This window comes from Rhipicephalus microplus, chromosome X, assembly GCF_043290135.1.
Source record: "Rhipicephalus microplus isolate Deutch F79 chromosome X, USDA_Rmic, whole genome shotgun sequence".
Taxonomy (NCBI): Eukaryota; Metazoa; Arthropoda; class Arachnida; order Ixodida; family Ixodidae; genus Rhipicephalus; species Rhipicephalus microplus.
The window spans coordinates 383,448,343-383,467,172 of NC_134710.1; the positions used below are offsets into that span (position 1 = coordinate 383,448,343).

Here is an 18,830-nt window from a genome sequence, read left to right on the forward strand (position 1 = left end):
ACCTCGTCATTTCCTATCGTCGACTGACTTTCTCCAGTTAGTGCGGTCTGTAGTACCTTGATCAGCAGGTTTTCTTTCGTTGAGGACGGTTCCGCGAACAAGGACGAAGCTAGGGGTGCCGCAACAGACACAAGGTGAATGGCATCGCCGGGAATCGTGTCGTTGCCTTCAAGGTAGGAAGTGTTGTCACTTTCAAAGCCATAGATGTGGTTAACGAGCTCCTGATACGTGGAGCTGTTCTCGATCATCGGCTCAACAGCTTTTTCTACAGCAGCCAGTTGCGTGACGGTGGAAGCGTTGTCTTTTAGAGGGGGGAACGACGAGTCGTTGGCTAGCAGCTGCTGCTGCATCCTGGCTGCGTTGCCGAGGTTGACGAAGACTGGCGAGGCATACCGTTCTGAAGGAGTCGTGTCTGCCGGCTTGCCTCTGTGCCGTGGCAGCCCGGACGTCGAAGACGGTGCGTTGAGATGGACCACCTGTACCTCGTCGGGCCGCGTGTTGTTAGGGCGGTTCACAGCTCGCTTGACGTGCACGGTCTCCTTGGTAGCCTGCGGCGCGGCAGCCGCCGCCGGTGGGCTCTGCACGGACTGCTGGTTAAGGTACTCGCGGTACTGGTCCAGGATCGCCACGAGCTCGTCGTTGCGCTTCAGCGAGAACCCGAGCAAAAGGAAGCATCCCATGACGATACAGGCCATCACAGCGATGACAGTGCAGATGCGGGATCGGGATGTGGACTCCTGCTGAACCTGCATGTCTGCCATGGCCACGGGTTCCATACTGGCCCGAGGGAAGAGGACGGCTGCCGGCGTTCAGAAGAAGCCGATCGATGTTTGCATCGCTAGGCGCGGCGTACGAGTTCCAGCGGCGAACGAGCGTTCCAGGGCGCGGCCACGAGCGTCGTCCTCTTCTTTGTCGCCGCTGGTAGCGCACGAGCGCAGTCAATACGCTCAAAACTGCCCCGCAGCGGCGTATTAGGGGATGGACGCTAGATGAGACAAACACTACATGCAATTTAAAAAAGCACTTTCACATGGTATTCAATGAAGCTTACATCTACACAATAATGGCTGCCACAGAATACTGCTCACTGTCGAAGAGCCATATTGTAAAAACATTGGGGGAACGTATAGCGTTTTCACTCAATACGTGGCGCATATTGCTGTTTCAATGGAGATTTCGTGTCGAGAAAGAAATGATATACACAAGAGCTCATCACGCTCAGGTTGCATAAAAAATTCTCTCTCTCCCTTCTCTCCACCAAACCGCCAAACTAGGCATCTCCAATCACTTGCGGCATTAAATTTTTGGTCAGTTATACTAAATATGTAATTCATGTGTAAAGAATTTTTGAAGTTTAATTCCACGACAACTTTAATGTGGCTTGGGTAGGGATAAGAAACTCATATGGCGGCTCCTCGCTCTTTGGCAAACGTTGAAGCTGCGCGTTTTCTCTGGATGAAAAGGCCAGCAAAATTCAAATGACAACCGTTTCACACAGGCTTTGGTAAGCAATAGAACTTTACAAATGAAGGCTCAAGGTTCCTGGTTCAGGAGCATCCAAATCGCGAGCAGGGAACATGACACAAAAACAGTACTCGCTAAAGAGTAAGCAAAGCTAAAGCTAAAGAGTACAGAAAGTAAGCAAACGCTGAACCAGAGCATCAGAGAAAAACAAAGACGACAAAATAATAAAAAATTTGAAGCTCGTACATTTTTTTCTTTTTTGTTGTAAAAGGGGAAAATCTAGGAACTTTACATATTAGAAGCTGACGCAGTAGTGGGTATCAGCCATACACATAAGCAAACCAACCAGGACAAGACTGACAGGCCCTAATACAAGGTAACCCATACAGAGCGTGGTGTTAAAAGAAAACCATTCAAGTTATAAAACTTTTTTATAAAACACGGTCGATTCCTACGTCACATCAAACAGTATTGAAGATTAGCTGTGTCTTCAAAGAAGTAGTTGATTGCTTATTGTACATCGTTATACGGCACGTTGCCTTACATCGGTTGGTGTTAGGAAACTAGAGCACCATTTAACGTGGAAGCATCCAGTTTACGTCTAGTGGCACTCAGTGGGCCGGGCACGTAGCACGTAGGCAGGATAACCGCCGGTAATTAAGGGTAACTGATTCCAAGAGACATCAAATGCATCAGAGGGAGATAGAAAATTGAGTGGGCAGATGAGATTAGGAAGTTTTCAGGTATAATGCGGTATAACAGAAAGCACAGGAGCGTTTTGATTAGCGGAACATGGGAGTGGCCTTTGCTCTACAGTGGACGCAGTCAGGATGATGAAAAAACAAATTCAGTGATTTAGTTGACACCCAACTAAAAGCTGGTTTCATAAATGCTTTCTCGCAGACTCGAGAACGAGTCAAGCTGTTGCCCGACAGTCATGGCGGCATAGCTGCGTACAAAGTCGAGGCGGATGACTTCGTGGGCGATTGCAACGGTGGTGAAAAGTTCGTGCGGCTGAAGTCTGTTAGGGAAGCCCTGATGTGAACTTCGTCTCCGAGTCGCCCAGGGGCACGCTCTGTGAATTCCGGGAACTTCGTAGCGAAGAAAGTGTGCAGTTACCGTGTACGACACGCACCCAACTTGTTTAAGTGCCCGTAGACCTTCTCCAAGTACTGCATTTTCATTTCTCTCAATCTCGCTTCAACGTAGAGGTGTGATAATTTTCGGCTTCATGGTGTTTACGATATATCACATTTACGTTGTTGATCATATGTTACGCCACCTTATTGCCTAATTGACTCTGTGCAATTAAAACAACGCACTTAAAACAATGTTTTGTTTTCAGATTAGGAACATTGAAGCGCACGTGGCGAGAGACAGATCATAGAGTTTCACGATAATACACCAAAACAAAATCTGGTGCTATAGAGCCTGCATGTGGCAACTATCGGCGGGTGCTATCAGCAGCAGCTATTGGCGGGTTGCTCGTGTAAACTCCTACGTTGCTAAGCTATTCAAGTGAAAAGTGTGTGCAAATCGTGTTGCTCGCACTCAAGCGACTGTGTTTTTTTTTACGCCAGCGTTTGGTAGAGTTACAGAAGCTCGATTATGAAAGAGTTAGCTGCCAGTTTCGCTTCGTACGTTACAATTCGTTGCTTCGCCCTTGGGGTGAAACGTTACTTTCTTTAGCTATGCACAGCTGCTCCCCCCCCCCCCCCATTTTTTTTCCGTCTAACCTGGACGTGCGAGCGTCAACCACCGTGTGGATAAGCGCCGTATAATAGAATACAGTGGGGAAATGAGTGAGAACGCGTATGTGCGCTCGGTGAGCAGTCCTGTGCACCTGTCTGTGCTAGGCTGTTCCTGGAACTAGACACCACCATCCATTCAATAAACATTGTTGCCGTCATCCTTTTTTTTTGAACGCTACCGCCAAGTTATAAAAGAACAGTTTCACAATGACGAAGCAATGGATGCGATAGCAACACATTGTAATGTTATACGAAGTAAGGCTGCCAGCTAACCCTTTGGATCCGATATCGCATAACTCAACAAAACGCCTGTGCAAGGGAATGCGGCCGCGGCTGGGAGGTATGCTCTTTTCGCACAGTCTGTTTACGTTAAGAGCGCAGCACGTTGAAGGGTTTATGAGCTGTTCGCACTGACGCCTGCCGAGATAGCACGCGCCAGCGATCGCGACCGCGCTTATTGAATCGAAGTTGAGAGCGGCCACTTGAGCAATGACAGCCGTGAAGAAACCTCAACTATAACAGTTTCGATAAAACCAAAAATATGGTGTTTAAGCCATGTTCCAGGGCATGGGGCTTGATGGCTGTCACACCACGCCGCTAAATTCGAGTGCTGTGGCGCACATGCACGCTGGTAAACGAGTTTGGCGCTACAAGGGTGGTTCGGTACAATATGGCGCAGGTAACCAAGTTTACATCGGCTCGACGTGCGCCGTGGCTATTCACTTTCTCGATTCCTCGCCTCGTCTGTTAACGCGACAGCTGCCGAGAATTAGAACTTGCTTTCTTCCTCTAGAATAGCAATAATCAACACAGTCGAACGTGACGAAAAGAAGTCTGACATCACTGCTGTGTACAGTGTCCCAGACAGCAAGCTCAGTTCGACTGAGGAACAAGGCACACATTAAGGCAAGGGCGGTGTAGAAAATCCCGGCGCATGGCGAGTACGACAAGTTTACGTATGAAGCTGTCGACGAGTTTTCAGATCAACGACGTATTTTATCACGTGTCACCAGCCTCGGCGTATAATCCACACTCTCGAACACAAACCACAACAAAGCAAAAACTAACAAAAAACAGTGTATTGCCGTGAAGGCACACTTCCTGCAGCGTCGTGAGTCAGCGCGCCGAAATTCGCAGAGAGGAGAATACTGTAGATTCTCAAATTTCTTTATGAAGCTATGCAATATATCGAACTAAACCTGGTGTATGTGGGAGTTATATATATATATATATATATATATATATATATATATATATATATATATATATATATATATATATATATATATATATATATATATATATATATGAATGTGTGACCGTACAGTCAAGAGGTCAAGAGTCTTGAAATTCAAGGGCTCTGTCCTGGCCATATGTCGACACAACCACTCATGGGTCAACTGAATCCGACTCAAAGTGAGATCGAGCCGTGAGGCTGTGTCTGAGTCCGGGTGAGTAATATTTAGATCATCGAGTACGATGGCGAAATTGTTTGTCTGAGTCTGAGTCAGTCCAGTTGAGGAAAACATTGATGAATACGAGTGAGCCCTAAGGGCGAGGTAAACTTTATGAGTGAGTCTGAGTGAGTTCCACATTGTTTTGCCGGCATCTCATCCTATGTACTCAACTTCAGCATTAACATCAACTTTCTGTCAGCTCACGTTTGTACGAATTATGTCTAACAACACATCAAGGTAGTATAGTGTTAATATGGCAGCTCAATATTCATTGAATAGATGCGTTAGTTACGGAGGGGTGGGGGTGGCTTGATTTTTGCACTATTTCCTTTCAAAGGAAGGTTTCGTTAAAAACATCTCATGGGAGTCATCGCTTTTTCTTAAAATGCGCTTTGTGGATTGCGATCACTGATAACTCGTATTTAAAGATGCGAGATCAAAAGCTCCAAGGAGAGCATCGATTATGTCCCACATGATGGTTAAAGAGCATTGGCACCTAAGACAAAACAGGTAATAGCACGATAACAGACTCGTCAATCGACTCACTCAGACTAACTGGAACTCAGATAAAGCCCCGAGTCTTGGTCTTAGCGACTCCAAGCGACTAATATTTTGGTGAGTCTGAGTCCGAGTGAGTACGAGTGAGGAAAACTTTAGTGAGTGCGAGTTTGAGTGAGTACGGTTGATGAGTTCGTACTCCCTCAAACATTGATGAGTGTGAGTCTGAGTGAGCCCTAAGGACGAGGTATGTATCATGAGAGTGCTAGTCAGCCGTAAGGGCAAGCTATGTGTCATGAATGTGTGCAAGTAAGCCCTCAGGGTGAGGTACGTATCATGAGTGAATGCGAGTGAGCCCTAAGGGTGAGGTATGCATTATGAGGGAAGGAGAGTGAGTCTCAAGCACGATGATTACAACGTTCATTATCCTCATTAAGTATCTGTGCTGGAAGAAGTAGTTAACGTACACCTGCACACATCATATAGTGTATTACACGAAACGATGTCACCAACATAAATATATGAAGCATTGGTACTCGATATGAATTCATTTAAAGTGTCCTCATTTGGGAAGGGAAACGCCATGGTGTACGCTCCCCAGTATTGTATGAGGTAACTTGTACACCTGTGCTCATGATTATACCGCACAACGTGCTGTAGGCCCATGGGATCAGATTTGGGTGCACGTTAAAGAACCCCAGATGGTCGAAATTTCCGCAGCCCTCCACCACGGCGTCTCTCATAAACTTATGGTGGTTTTGGGACGTTAATACTCCGCATATCAGTATACCACACAGCGCTTTAGGAACGTGAGAGGCAGAATATTTAGCTTGAGCTGTGAAGGCGGGAAGGTGTTCCCATTCCCAATGGCGGCTCTCTCGCTTCACCGGCGCAACTTTCTTGTTTTTGTTTCTTTTTTCTTCTTTTTTTTGAATAAATAATAACTCTACTGAGTGCATGACATCCGACCATCCACCTCAGTGCCCCTCTGGGGCACTTACTGCGATCACTTTGTTATTTAGTCCTAAAGCACTCATAGCATTACGCAGCAAAGAAACACTGTTAGTATCTGCGGAAGCTGCCCTACTCTGACAATGAGCCATGATATGCGAACACGGAACGAAAGGCACGGTACGTAACAGCGTTGTCCCCGAAACTAATCGCGCGTAAGCTAATTTGCGCCGTCCGTAAATTTCATAACAATATTGTGCTGAAAGTCTTCCTTGCGCTCGAATTGTCGAAGCACAACCTGCCTGCGGCCGTTAGTGTCGTGATACAGTACGTACATTAATTTCCTGCCCCAGACTGCGACGCCGTCCCCCACCTGCCAAGAGCTAGTGAGAGGGAGATATGAGAGATATCAGGGGCATTTGTGAAATGTCATGCACGTGGGTCCGTAGCGCATAGGGTAAAACGCCTGGTACCTCCCTTTGCGAGCCGAAAAAGTTGTGGGGTCGACTCTTGGATCGTGCGGAAGCACAAATATTCGTGTCTTGTCTTCTACTCACGTGAATAATTAGGCCATTTCTGTGACAGAGATTACGATGGCGAAGACGTGTTATAAAACACTTTCGTGTGAAAAATTTAGAGCAAGAAAAGTGCTATACCTATGCAACCTATTTATGTAGTACCTATTCCTATTTATGTAGTGTGTTTTTCCCGAAGCAGATACAGTTAACACCGTGGCTTTGTGGTGGAACGCCTGCTGGCCACGCAAACGGCCCCGGTTCGATCCTCAGTGAGACCGGAAATTTTATTCTTTATTTCATTTGCTTCTTTCTCGATATTTTGCTCACAACCAACGGTGCCAACGCCGACGGCGGTATTTCTGTGACACGAGCTCTCTAACGCTATCGCGTAAACGCAGCCGCCGTAGCCTTGGTCTAATCTCGCGACCTGTGGGTCAGCCGCATAGTGCCTCAGCCACTAGACAACCATGGTGGGGCATTTTAAGACAAAAAGGCTCACTAACACCCCTGCCTTTTGTAGTGGGTGCCCTAATTTAAACGATGAAGTCATGGTAATCACTTGTTCCGACGCCTGATTGCAATGCACGCTTGTACCACGCATTACTATTGCGATAATACATGTTACAATGCGGAGCATCTATACAGAAAGCGTGCACTTTAAAAGCACGCAGTTACTTTCGCTGCATTTTCAAGCAGAATAATTTAATTTCATCGCATCTGTGCACGTGGCTCTGTGGAAGAACACCCACTTGCCACACAAACGACCCGCGTTCGGTCCTTCTCTTCGTATCCAGAAATTTCTGTTTTATTTGCATCTTTTTTAGTTTTTGGTCACGCAGACATCATGATATTTTGCTCACAACCAATGATGCCGACGCCGGCATTTCTGCAAAACGAGCTCTTTAACGCTTTCGCGTAAAAGGACCAATGTTATCAGAAACATTCCAACCATGTGGAAGGCCAGTACGCTTGCTTGAAAACTAATGAGAGCTCATGTGAATTATGACCGAGTAACCCACAGTGGGAGAATTCTTTCATTTCACTCTATTCGCTATCAGAGTCGTTCATGCTCCACTGCAATCCAAGTTGGCTTTCTTTCATCCTCTCTTGTGCCAATGGAGGAGGTTGAGGCCGCCGAGCCAACATCTGAGTAGGTGGAAAATCCGATGGTTAAGGTATGCCTAACAAACCATCAGTATGAAACGTAAATGAAACTCAATGCCTTCCAGACACTCGTAATTTTGAACGTGGAGATTGCACAGAGATAAGATTAAGATATATTCTGCACATTCCTAACTCGACTCAATGTACAGAAACGCTATACGCTGCATCGATGAAGTATTTGTTTTTTCCAAAACTGCGTGGGGTGCCTAATGATCGATCATTCTCCAATGGAAACTAGAGTCGGTATGATAAAAAGCGTATATTGGTGGTGCTAATAGGCCCCAATGTCTGAAACAAGAAGTATCCATCGTGATCTCTAACTTAAGTGACCTTGTATACATGTAAAAGACGAAAATACACTAGCTAAACAGAAATGATTATATATGTCAAACGAGTTTTATGTTTTCGAGTCTTTTCTTGGGGTTCTGTCACTGCAAAGTAAATGTTTGCATGACAGTACAAGATCAGATGTATATTAAGCAAAGTAACCGTCGCACAGCTCCGCAAATTCCTTAATGTTGGTACACGCCTTGCAAATACAGTACGTGATAGTGGAGGCGTTGGCCGCAGCCGCATCGCAAGACCACGAATAAAGCTCACCCGAGAGCCGCAGAAAGCTGCGGTATACCCTCACTGCACTATCGCACCAACTCGTCTGTGTGGCGTTATTATTTTCCTGAGTTTCACCTGCCGTGTCACGACCACCACCTGTCGTGTCACGACCACCACCTGCCTTTGAGCTACCAGAGTTTCGCGGCTTCTAAGATGACGCCGAGGAATGGGTGGCGACCACCAACGCTGTCGGAGATAGCAAAGCCAGGCCGGATCAAAAGGAGCGGTGTATGGCCATAGACCACCTTCGGAATGCTGCTGCGGCATGGCATAGGTACGAAGGTGTGCAGCAGCAGTCCTCGGCGGACTGAAGCAATAAGCTCATAGCTACCTTTGGACCGACTGACTACCAACCACCTCGCTACAACCACCGCGTTCAAACTCACTGCTGCCGAGAATGGAGATCAGGAGTGCTTACACCTCGAGGCTGCAGCAGTGCGCTGCAGTGCATAACTTGAGTTTTTAGACTCCTCGCAGGTATCTGACGGAAGTGCATCACTGCCAGAATTTATTTCCGAAGATAGAATGAGTTTTCATACCTGGACGAACCTTCAACCACCACAACCAGACCTTCCTGCGGGGTGCAAGGAGATGGAGACACTCCCACACCCGTAGGTGCTGTTGTGTTTTGCGGGCCACCCTTTTGCCGCGGCCGCCAAAAAGGAAGAAAGGCAGCCGCCTCATTTTGTGGAGATAAGGAGCAAAGCCAAGACACCGTGCTGTTTCCATGTGCTGGGTGCGGCGTGGCTGAAATTACTCTACGGAGCACCCGCTGTCCTTCGGGTCCGCGCAGAGATGTGACACGTGGCGTCTTCGTGCCCCAGTAAAAGCCACAATAGCGAGCTTTCTGCTGATTACGGACGTCGGACAATCACGCTGTGCGTCTCTGACTGATGAGCCGCCGACGATCCAATCAGCACCATATGTCTAGGCATAAGGCCCCTCGAAGGCGCCTAGACCGCGACTGCCATTCGACAAAGCATGGGTGGTCGGCCCGAGCGGCGAGATGACAGACTCGAACAAAACGAGGACACAGAGACAAGAAGAACACGAAAGCTGTGTCGTCGTTTTGTCCTCGCGATATAACTATCGTCATGCCATACCAACTAGCCCAAGCTGCCACACTTCGCCGAAGGAGGCAGCATTTCTGGGACCATGCACGTGTTTGGTTTGTGTATGTGTGTTTGCTGGGGGTGGTCCATCAACCACCAGAGATGTCTACAATGCTGAGGTTGGCCAGCTACTGAGGCATGCTCACACGCTGACTCGGAAAGGGCTCTTTCCGATGGACATTGAAAAATAAAATGTAAAACTTGACCTGCAAATATTTCACAACTCTCTCCCTCCCGCCCTGAAAGCCCTTGAATCGAAGCAAAACCTTCAGTTTGTTGAGGGTACCACGGCTTTCATTGATATTGTGCTGACGTGGCGGAAGATTGTGAATGTCCAGACACCATGCAAGGGAAAAGGCTGAGGGATGAACTCCAACGCCCGGTTTCTTCTCTAGATAACCCCCAAGTGGACTTTCTGTACAACGATTTGGAGTGGCTGGACAAGTGGAATAATCGCACTGCGGAGAACGACAGCGGCAAGTTGACCAAGGAAACTCACGGTGCTCTCCACCAAACAACTCATGGACTCGTGGAAATCACTAGATACTGCCTCACCGAGCTCAACATGTTCTACGTCTTGTTTGGCAAGATCCAAACCAACGGCCTGGAAGACCGCTTTGGAAAATAAAGGCAACTGGCAGGGTCGCAGTATCACGTGTCCATTCGACAAATCTACGAGGGCCAAAACAAGATGCGATTGCAAAGCACGCTGCCGACTGTCAGTAAACCTTCACATCACGAGAGTCACAGAGACGAACAGTGGGAAGACCTGGACCGAGAAGAGGGTGCAGCACGCGCTAACTACAATGTGGTTGTCACGCAAGACACCTTGTCTAAGATGACGGATGTCATTCCGGTATTGGTGTACGTGGCAGGATACTGCGTTTACTCCACTTTGAGAAGGCTGAAATGCGAGAAGTGCAGGGACGTCTTAACCATTGACAAGGAAGTCACTGTCTTCATGGAAGATCCCAAGTACGAGCTTGTGAAGGAGCTTGACCGAGGAGGACTCGTACATCCTTCAATATTTGCTGTCAACGCCGTTGCACACAGCTACGCAGTCGTTGAGGAATCGTCAAGAAAAGATGACTTCTTGACCATTCCCAATCAGCGTCAAGTGGCGACAGATCTCACCGTAGATCTGCTCACTGAAGATGAGTCATCTGATTTCAATGGCTGTGATGCTGGGCACACGAAGGAGATTGTTCTTAAGTACATTTTATGGTGCAGTTCAAACATTTTGCTGAAAAACTTCTGCTCCAGAATGAATGATGACATTCGTGACGTTAGTGAAAAATAAAAAAAAGGAAGCTTCAAACACTGAGTAACAAGTAGAATAGATGTGGTTTTTTCCCCAGAATAAATTGTACTTGAAATCAAGATGTTGAAATAATTCGTATGATTCTCTAGTGCGCCGCGGCGGTAGAGCTAGAACATCAAAACTTTCGTAAGCCAGATGCAGTACTTGGTTACTCCGTGTAGCAATGCTAGGATACTTAGTAAGATTTTTTTTTACCACATCTTTTATTCGGCCCAATCCAGCCGCAGCAGCTGCGACAGCGGGAGCGTTGGTTCTCCCAAAACGTGAACGAAACACTGGCTTTTCGCCGCATTCGCGGCGTGACTCGGCCCCCACCCCCTGACGTCACTGCGGCAGCCCTGCGGCCTTGAAATTTAGTCGGTGTTGGGTGTAGGTGTGTTGCTGCCAATTTTAACAAACGCTTCTCGCATGAGTTGCTTTCGCGTGGCAGCTAGCGTTCGACCGGATGTGTTGTGATTACGGCTGCTCTCTCAGAGCGTGTAAGCCGTTTCACATGACACAAAAAGTAGCGATTTTCAGGCTGCGAATTCGCTCACAGCGAAAAAAAAGGGCAGTTAGCTTCCGCCGCAGTGGTCCGCGGTGAGCTTCCAACATGTTGGAAATTTTCGCTCTGATCGCAGCGGCGGGAGCGATTTTTTTCGGGACCCGTCGAAATGGGGCTGGTCCGGCCAAGCTGTCGAAATAGAGTCGCCGTGTTTGTTTTGGTAATAATCGATGCTGTGCATTTTAAAATGAATTCAGGCTGCAAGGTGTTCTTAAATGACGAAACAAGCGGGCCCTTCATTACCATTCAAGGTAACTTCATGATATCATAATGCACATATTATTACATTACATTCGTGTCTGTCACAATGAGCGGTGGCAAGAACTCGCCGCTCCAGTCACAGAGCGAAAATCAAGGACCGTTCGCAGCCCATGAGAAATGAAACTGCTATTAGCGATTGAAGAGAACGGAACGATTTTTTTTCGCTGCAATCGCGGCATGTGAAACAGCCTGTAAGCAGTGTGGAAAGCTGCGGCAGTGCCATAGTGTACGGTGACGCGTAGCGAAGCCTGTGCGTCGGAGTGTTTATCAAGCAGGGATCGGCGCCGGTGTATCGACGGCAACCAGCACTCGAGAAGCCTGCAATGTGTGTTTGTGTGCCGGTAACAGTTAGTTTGCTTCGCTTTCCAGTCACTCAGTTGGGTTCTGTGCGACATTTCGGATCGATAGTGTTTTGGCACGTTATTTGAGTGACCCCAAATACGTACGGAATCGTATGAACTGCGCGCTTTTTTCGGTTCTTGCTTCGCCAGTGGTTAGCCCATACGCTTCTGTTTTCCTGTGAGCAGTCTAGTGTTCGGGAGTGAACGATGTTCGTTGTGAATAGTGGTGTTGTGTTGACGTTTCCAAGACTTGTGAAGAGGCTGTGCTCGTGTGACCAAAAAGGGAAAGACAGAGTTGGTAACGGTTTTGCCCTGTGAAGTTGCAATGGTGAGGCTTGGCGTTTTTGTTTCCTAACTCGTCGCTTCTCCGCTTTTGTAATAACCATAGTCTGAGCACCGTGATGTTACGAACCGAAGCTGCGAGATGCTACATTCTGTCGTAGATCGTAATGCAGCACGTCTAGACTGTTCTTGGGTGAGAACTTGAGAGTTCCATGTGCGAGCGGGAGCCCGTGAATGTCAAGCTTCCCTCCGACCCTCAGAAAGTGCAAATATTTTACCGGTGCCTTGCTTTGGATAAAGCTGTAGGCCAGTACCAGCTAACTACAGGTTTCCTAGTTCGTCTGGCCATCGTTTTGCATGGCACTAGAGCCTTGAACACAGCGGCTCATGGCCAGTTCTTACACTATATCAACGGAGGTGCAAGCCTGGCCAGCCTTTCATTGCTATGCCATCAACAGCTTTCAGTCTGGAGATGTTCTTTGCCTGTTGGCGACAAAGTACACTTGGTCCCTGATGACACAGAAGGCTACTAAATGCTGCCATCGGCGAGTTGACCTTGCAGAATTAAATTTGTTGCTATTCACGCAGTACTATAACGTGTGCAATTTTTTAAGCCCAGCAGATGTAAAGTTTCCCAATGTTACTTCAAGCATGAAAAAATTACTACTACTGTTATATATATATATATATATATATATTATGAAGAGGCGGGCAAATTCATCAGCAGCTTTTTGTGGTTTGATATAAGTGAGCCCTTCTTTGATAATTAGGAGGGGCCTGTCTATTTAGCACATTTGATAGTTCGAAAGTTAATGTGAATTTATTTTCCAGGAGCCAGCCCCGCCGCGGTGGTCTAGGGCCTAAGGTGCTCGGCTGCTGACCCGCAGGTCGCGGGTTCAAATCGCGGCTGCGGCGGCTGCATTTCCGATGGAGGCGGAAATGTTGTAGGCCCGTGTGCTCAGATTTGGGGGCACGTTAAAGAACCCCAGGTGGTCGAAGTTTCCGGAGCCCTCCACTATGGCGTCTCTCATAATCATAGCGTGGTTTTGAAACGTTAAACCCCACAAATCAATCAATCAATCATCAACCACGCCCAATCCTACTGTCTCTTATGCTTTTACTCATTTTTTTTAAATATATCTTTTTTGGCTCTTCACAGATTGCAGAGTTGAAGGTTTTGTGATGCATCGGTTTCACCACAGGCACATCAAGCCTTATCACAACTTGAAGCACCTGTACAAAAATAGGATGGACACGTGCTCCCTAAATGTACAAGTCTATGTCAGTGCTGGGACTGTTATCATTCATCGGACCGGGAAGTGACCTGGAAGCATGCATGGCAGCCTCATCTGGAAGGACTTGGATCTGCTCGGAAGCTTCGAGGGCACAAAACTGCCTAACGGCTGGTTGCTAGGTTAGTTTTTTAGATACATACAATTTAGTAAACATCACTTACTGTGCACAAATCGAAAACCAAAGCATGGTTGCTTGCAGTGGATACCTGTATTATTCTCAGACATAATGCTTATTGAAGATAATTGGAATAAATTGCGAGATAATTGAGAATGTTGAAAATTAAAAGGCCTGCAGCTTATGAATGCAACTTCAAATATCTGAGGCTCAAAAGCTCGTGCTTTTGAACGAGCACAAATACTCTGATTTCTTATTGAGCTCTCGAGCTTGTGACTCACTCTGGGGATCAAGTACTCTGGAATGAAATAGCTAGTGGGTGAAAATCGCCTGGCTGTTCACAACTTGCAAGGAGAAATACCTATTTAACAAGTCTCAGACGACATAGGGCCAGTAACTGCATCTTTTACTTCATGTAGCTTTTTCTCTCTCAGTGCTGTAGCTTGTTGTGTTTCAGCCGAACGTGTTCACCACGATTGCATAGTGATATAGTTTTTTCTACAAATTGTACCTGACCTAAGTATGCATTGTTGATCTCTAAAGGTGACGTTCAGTGTGTTTCAAGGACATGGCTCCTTGTCTCTCTTTCTGTGGCTAGCCTACTTCAGCCGCAGTGCGATGCAGCCAGCAACCATGCAAGCCAAGTCATGGAGCGCTCCTTTGGTGTTCTGTGCAGGGCAAAGTATATCCATCCGGCAAGACACTGATATCAATAATAATGGTGAGTGTTGGTGGCACCTGTAGGAGCCCATTGTGTTTGTTTAGTATGATTATTTCCCCTGATGAAGGCCACTTTTGAAAGGTTTTCTTCGTTTGGAATAATAAATGTGAGCAACAAGGACACTCATATTCCACAAGTGCTTTGTGTCTTCTTGACTGCTAATTTGCTCTTATACGCTGTATGGCTAGCTGATTTTGTTAGATAGCCTCAAAGTTATGAACATTAGCTGTTGTCTTGTAATGCAGTCTAATTTGTGTTCCGTAGCGAAATTATTTGTGGTCTGCTTCTCGCACCTAGTGTAGAGTCCAAAAAGAAATGAAACTTTATTGGCTTATTATGCCTTGAAGAAGTTTCAGACCTTCATCTACAACATTGTAGTTTTGCTGTTGTATCATAATAAAATATATTTTCAGTCTTCATTGTGTGTGTGTTTAGACTTCGTTTCTTTTTATTATTTCTGCATACTTGTCATCAGCTTTCGAAAGTACGACATCTGTAAATATGAGCACATATTTAACAACTGTACACTTTTGCATGTATCATGGTTGTAACGATGATCTGAAAATTTCTAAGTTCCAGCAGTAACAAGGGATCTGGTACTCCACGGCTATGTACAGTGTATCAAGAACAGAGTACAGAAGACGAACAAGTAGAAAGTGACTGCCAGTGACTGTTCTCCAGCTTAAAGTTCACGACAGCAGAAAAAGCACATTGTGATGTCAGGAGTAGTTTGAATTGTATACGTAGTAACATTTTGTGCCGCTGCAGTTTAACTTCTTAGCAGTGCATTATTCAGTCGTTTCTTTGCTTGCATTCTAAATTATTTAAATTTTGCATGGAAGATACCAAACTATGACACTAATTTAAAGGCTACTGCAATGTTAATGGCCAAGTAATTGTGAGCTGAAGTTTTTAACAAGCATGTTAATCAAAGTGTCTGCGTGTCTCTGCATTTCACTGCCATAAATTAAAGCATCCATGGTCGGCAATGGTAACTGTGTTTGCATTCTTTGTAGTACAAGAAGTAAAGCCATGGATGCAGTAATCTTGTACTTAGTCGATATAATCCTTCAGTATACACTCATTTGTATAGCACCAATGATGCCATGCATGTATAAGCTCTGGGAAGTGCTTCTATGTGGATTATTTTATTTGGAAGGAAAAGGATTATCACTACTCCTAGTATATCTAACACTAGGTTTTAGAACTTGTGTATTGTTATCCCACTGCCTGTCCATCCTTCAACAGTCTACTCCTCTGTTTCTACTGTGTAAGTGCAACTTTTTTAATGTAGTCTTTGCTCGAACAGGTTTGTTCATAATGTAGTTGTGTACATTGCAATTGACTTATAATGTAGGCAGCTTTCCTCATATTAGAATTAAAAGTAATAATTTTGATTTATATGTAGCTATAGCATGCATTTATTTATCTTTTTCCATGTGCCTGAACCATTGTTTAGCACTGCAAGGTTACTGATATACTCTATTATTGAAGCTGGCATCTTAAAATATTTTGCTGTGGAAGTAACAATGTGTTTATAATCATTACTATTCCCAGATGAGCCATGAAAACTCTATGAAAATGTATTTACATTTTTTAACAGTGTGAAGGTAAATGTTCTTATGTTGTTTTATTGTGGTCCCTGTTTCATGCAAACGACACATAATTACTTTGTAGTGTCATAGTATTAGTGGTGGTTTTACACATATGTGCTCAGCAACATTGCAGTAGAAGCCAGCAGCAAGACATACATGCTGTGTACTGGAGCATCACTGCACATACCTAGTGTACAGTCCTTGTCCACCAGTGAACTGATTTTTTTTCAAGCAGACTAACAGACAGCTGTATGGGAACTGTGCTGATCTGCAAACTTTGAAACCCTTTTGAGGAGTGTTTTTGTGAAACGAAATGGGGTCTGTAGCTGTCAATATATACACTGTTCGCACCGAGGAGCTTAGTAGCTTAGAATTGTATTATTCATGTATTGGTCTAGAATTTCTTTGGGCTGTGCCGACTTTTCAGCCCAAGTATCCTAACATGCTTTGTTACTGTACCTACATGCTTTGTTACTGTACAGGCTTAAGAGATGTTTTGATTGTTTGCAAATTAATTTTAAACATTGCCTCGAAACGGCTCACCGGGCTTGCCAGAACTATTGGCAACACTGTCTGTGTGTCGTGACGTTTTACATGTCAGAGGAAGAGGCGAGTCGGTGGCATCGCCAACTTTGGCCGCTTCAGCGTTTACTGTGCTGGCCACAAGGCGACAGCGCTGCTGTTCGGCGGTGTTCTTCCTTTCTCCTTGGTGTTTGGCTGGCACTTCACTGGACTGGCACGTGATTTTCTGTTCCCTTAGATGAGTTTGCGATGGATGGCAGTTGGTGTTGCTTTGCGGGCTGCAAACACCACTCACACAAGACGCAGAGTGTTTGCTATGATGGCTTCCCACGTGACAGTACCCTCCGTGAGAAGTGGATCAGCGCGATCAACTGGTTGGCGAGCAGAACGACACGCGTGTCTTCCAATCATTTCTAGCCGGAGTCCTATCATGACAGCATTTGGCCAACAAATGGCCGTGTCTGTCTGTCCATCCATTCGTGCTTTCGTCCATCTGTATGTCTCTCTGTCTGTCCATCCGTCCGTGCTTTCGTGCATCTGTCTGTCTGTCTATCTCTGTGTCTATCCGTGCTTTCGTGCGTCTGTCCGTCCATCTGTCTATTTTTCTATCTGTCCGTTTGTCTGCATCTCTGTCTGTCCGTACGTTCATCTAGTGAACACACTATGTACCACCATATAAAATATTTTCATCATATATACATGATATACAAGTACCGTCATCCAGCGGACATTCCATAGACTAAACGAGAGGTGGCTAATTACTACTACTACTACTACTACTACTACTACTGCTACTGCTACTACTACTACTACTACTACTACTACTACAACAACAACAACAACAACAACATAGAACGCGGACGCACGACTCACCACATAAGGAGCGTACATAAGGAGCGTACATAAGGAGCGTACAGAACTATACTATTACTCTGACATGGTAAAAAAATCGCCGGAGTTGTTTTTTAAGGTCTCAGCAACCGGGCATATTAAGCCCACTGACGCTGCATCCTCATTTTTTATTGGTTGCTTCTACCCCTTTTTCAAGAAAAGCTATGGAAGACGCGTGAAGAGAGTGTTAGTTTTTATACTGCACAAGAAACTTAATCGTCCGGCAAAAACAATTACTAATGGCAAAATTTTATGAATTTCAACCATTCTGATTTTGGAAGTGTTCGTTTTGCACATTTTTACAATTTCACCAAAATCTTCTTTAAATCAAGTTGTTAGACAAAAAGCGTCAAGTTACTTTTTTCACACGTTCATGGCTACACGTGGGTAATTGTATTGCTTCTCGGTGAAGTTGGTACATTCTGGTAAATTTTTCCAACGTCATGGTTATTTATTTTCTTTTCATCCTATATGGGTGTCATAGTCTGTATGAAGAAGCTATGTTCCAAAAAACTGTGAAAGAGTTTTCTTTGTAGTTCCAGCACTGCGTCTATCAACATTCCCAGAGTATTTTCACCTATGCGCTTGAACAGCTAGGTAGGTCAGGTGCTGCTTCATGCATGTGACGTGCACGCCCCAACTGAGGGATTTCTCGGTGGCTATGTGAAAAAAATTCATGAGCTCTGACATAATAAATGACACGACAGTCAATAGAAGTGACACAAGCTGCCAGGCAGCTTGTTTCACGCAGGGGCGAAGCAGAAACTAGTAGCGATATTGGGTAAGGGGCACCCGTTTAAGAATGGTCTATTTGTCTATTTTTCTCTGCTATGCAATGATAAAAAAAAAAACCTTCGGAGGGGGGGGGGGGGGGGGGGGCATGGGCCCGCTATGCCAACCCCTGGCTACATCACTGAGTTTGCGTGTAAATTATACTAATAGCGATTTTTCTGGGGATAATTTGAGGCCTCGTTAGCCGAGGTCCTGTTTTCAATGTTGCAGCTTTCAATTACGTCTTATTTCCAATGTTGCAGGCTACGTCTCACACCTATGTATCACTGCAAAAAATATTTTCCCTTGATTACGTAAAAAGGCCTAGGTAACATGCTGTCAAACACTTTCGTAAAACGAAAATAGTACCCCAGAGGTCACGTAAAACACATAGAACGTACAGCCCCTTTAACTTTCACGGAGATTTCCGCTATGAAGAAATAAAGTAACGGCTGCTACGGAACAACACCTGCTCTGCAGGACCATTTCTCACTCATTATTTATAATACTATTGCTACATGTCTGTAAATGGCAAATGTGTTTCCATTAGATTAAACATGAGGCATACGTATTCAGCAGATCTTTCTTCTGCAAGTACAAGGTCATTCAAAATTTCCCAGGCCACTATTCCAACTAATCCTGTG

At 45.5% G+C, this 18,830-nt stretch overlaps 1 protein-coding gene across 1 annotated transcript in view; it reads right to left on the reverse strand.

Annotated features, from left to right (window-relative positions):
• LOC119161930 (visual pigment-like receptor peropsin) overlaps window positions 1-18,830 on the reverse strand; it is a 321,513-nt gene that overhangs the window by 38,556 nt on the left and 264,127 nt on the right. The gene's annotated exons all lie outside the window — the stretch shown is intronic.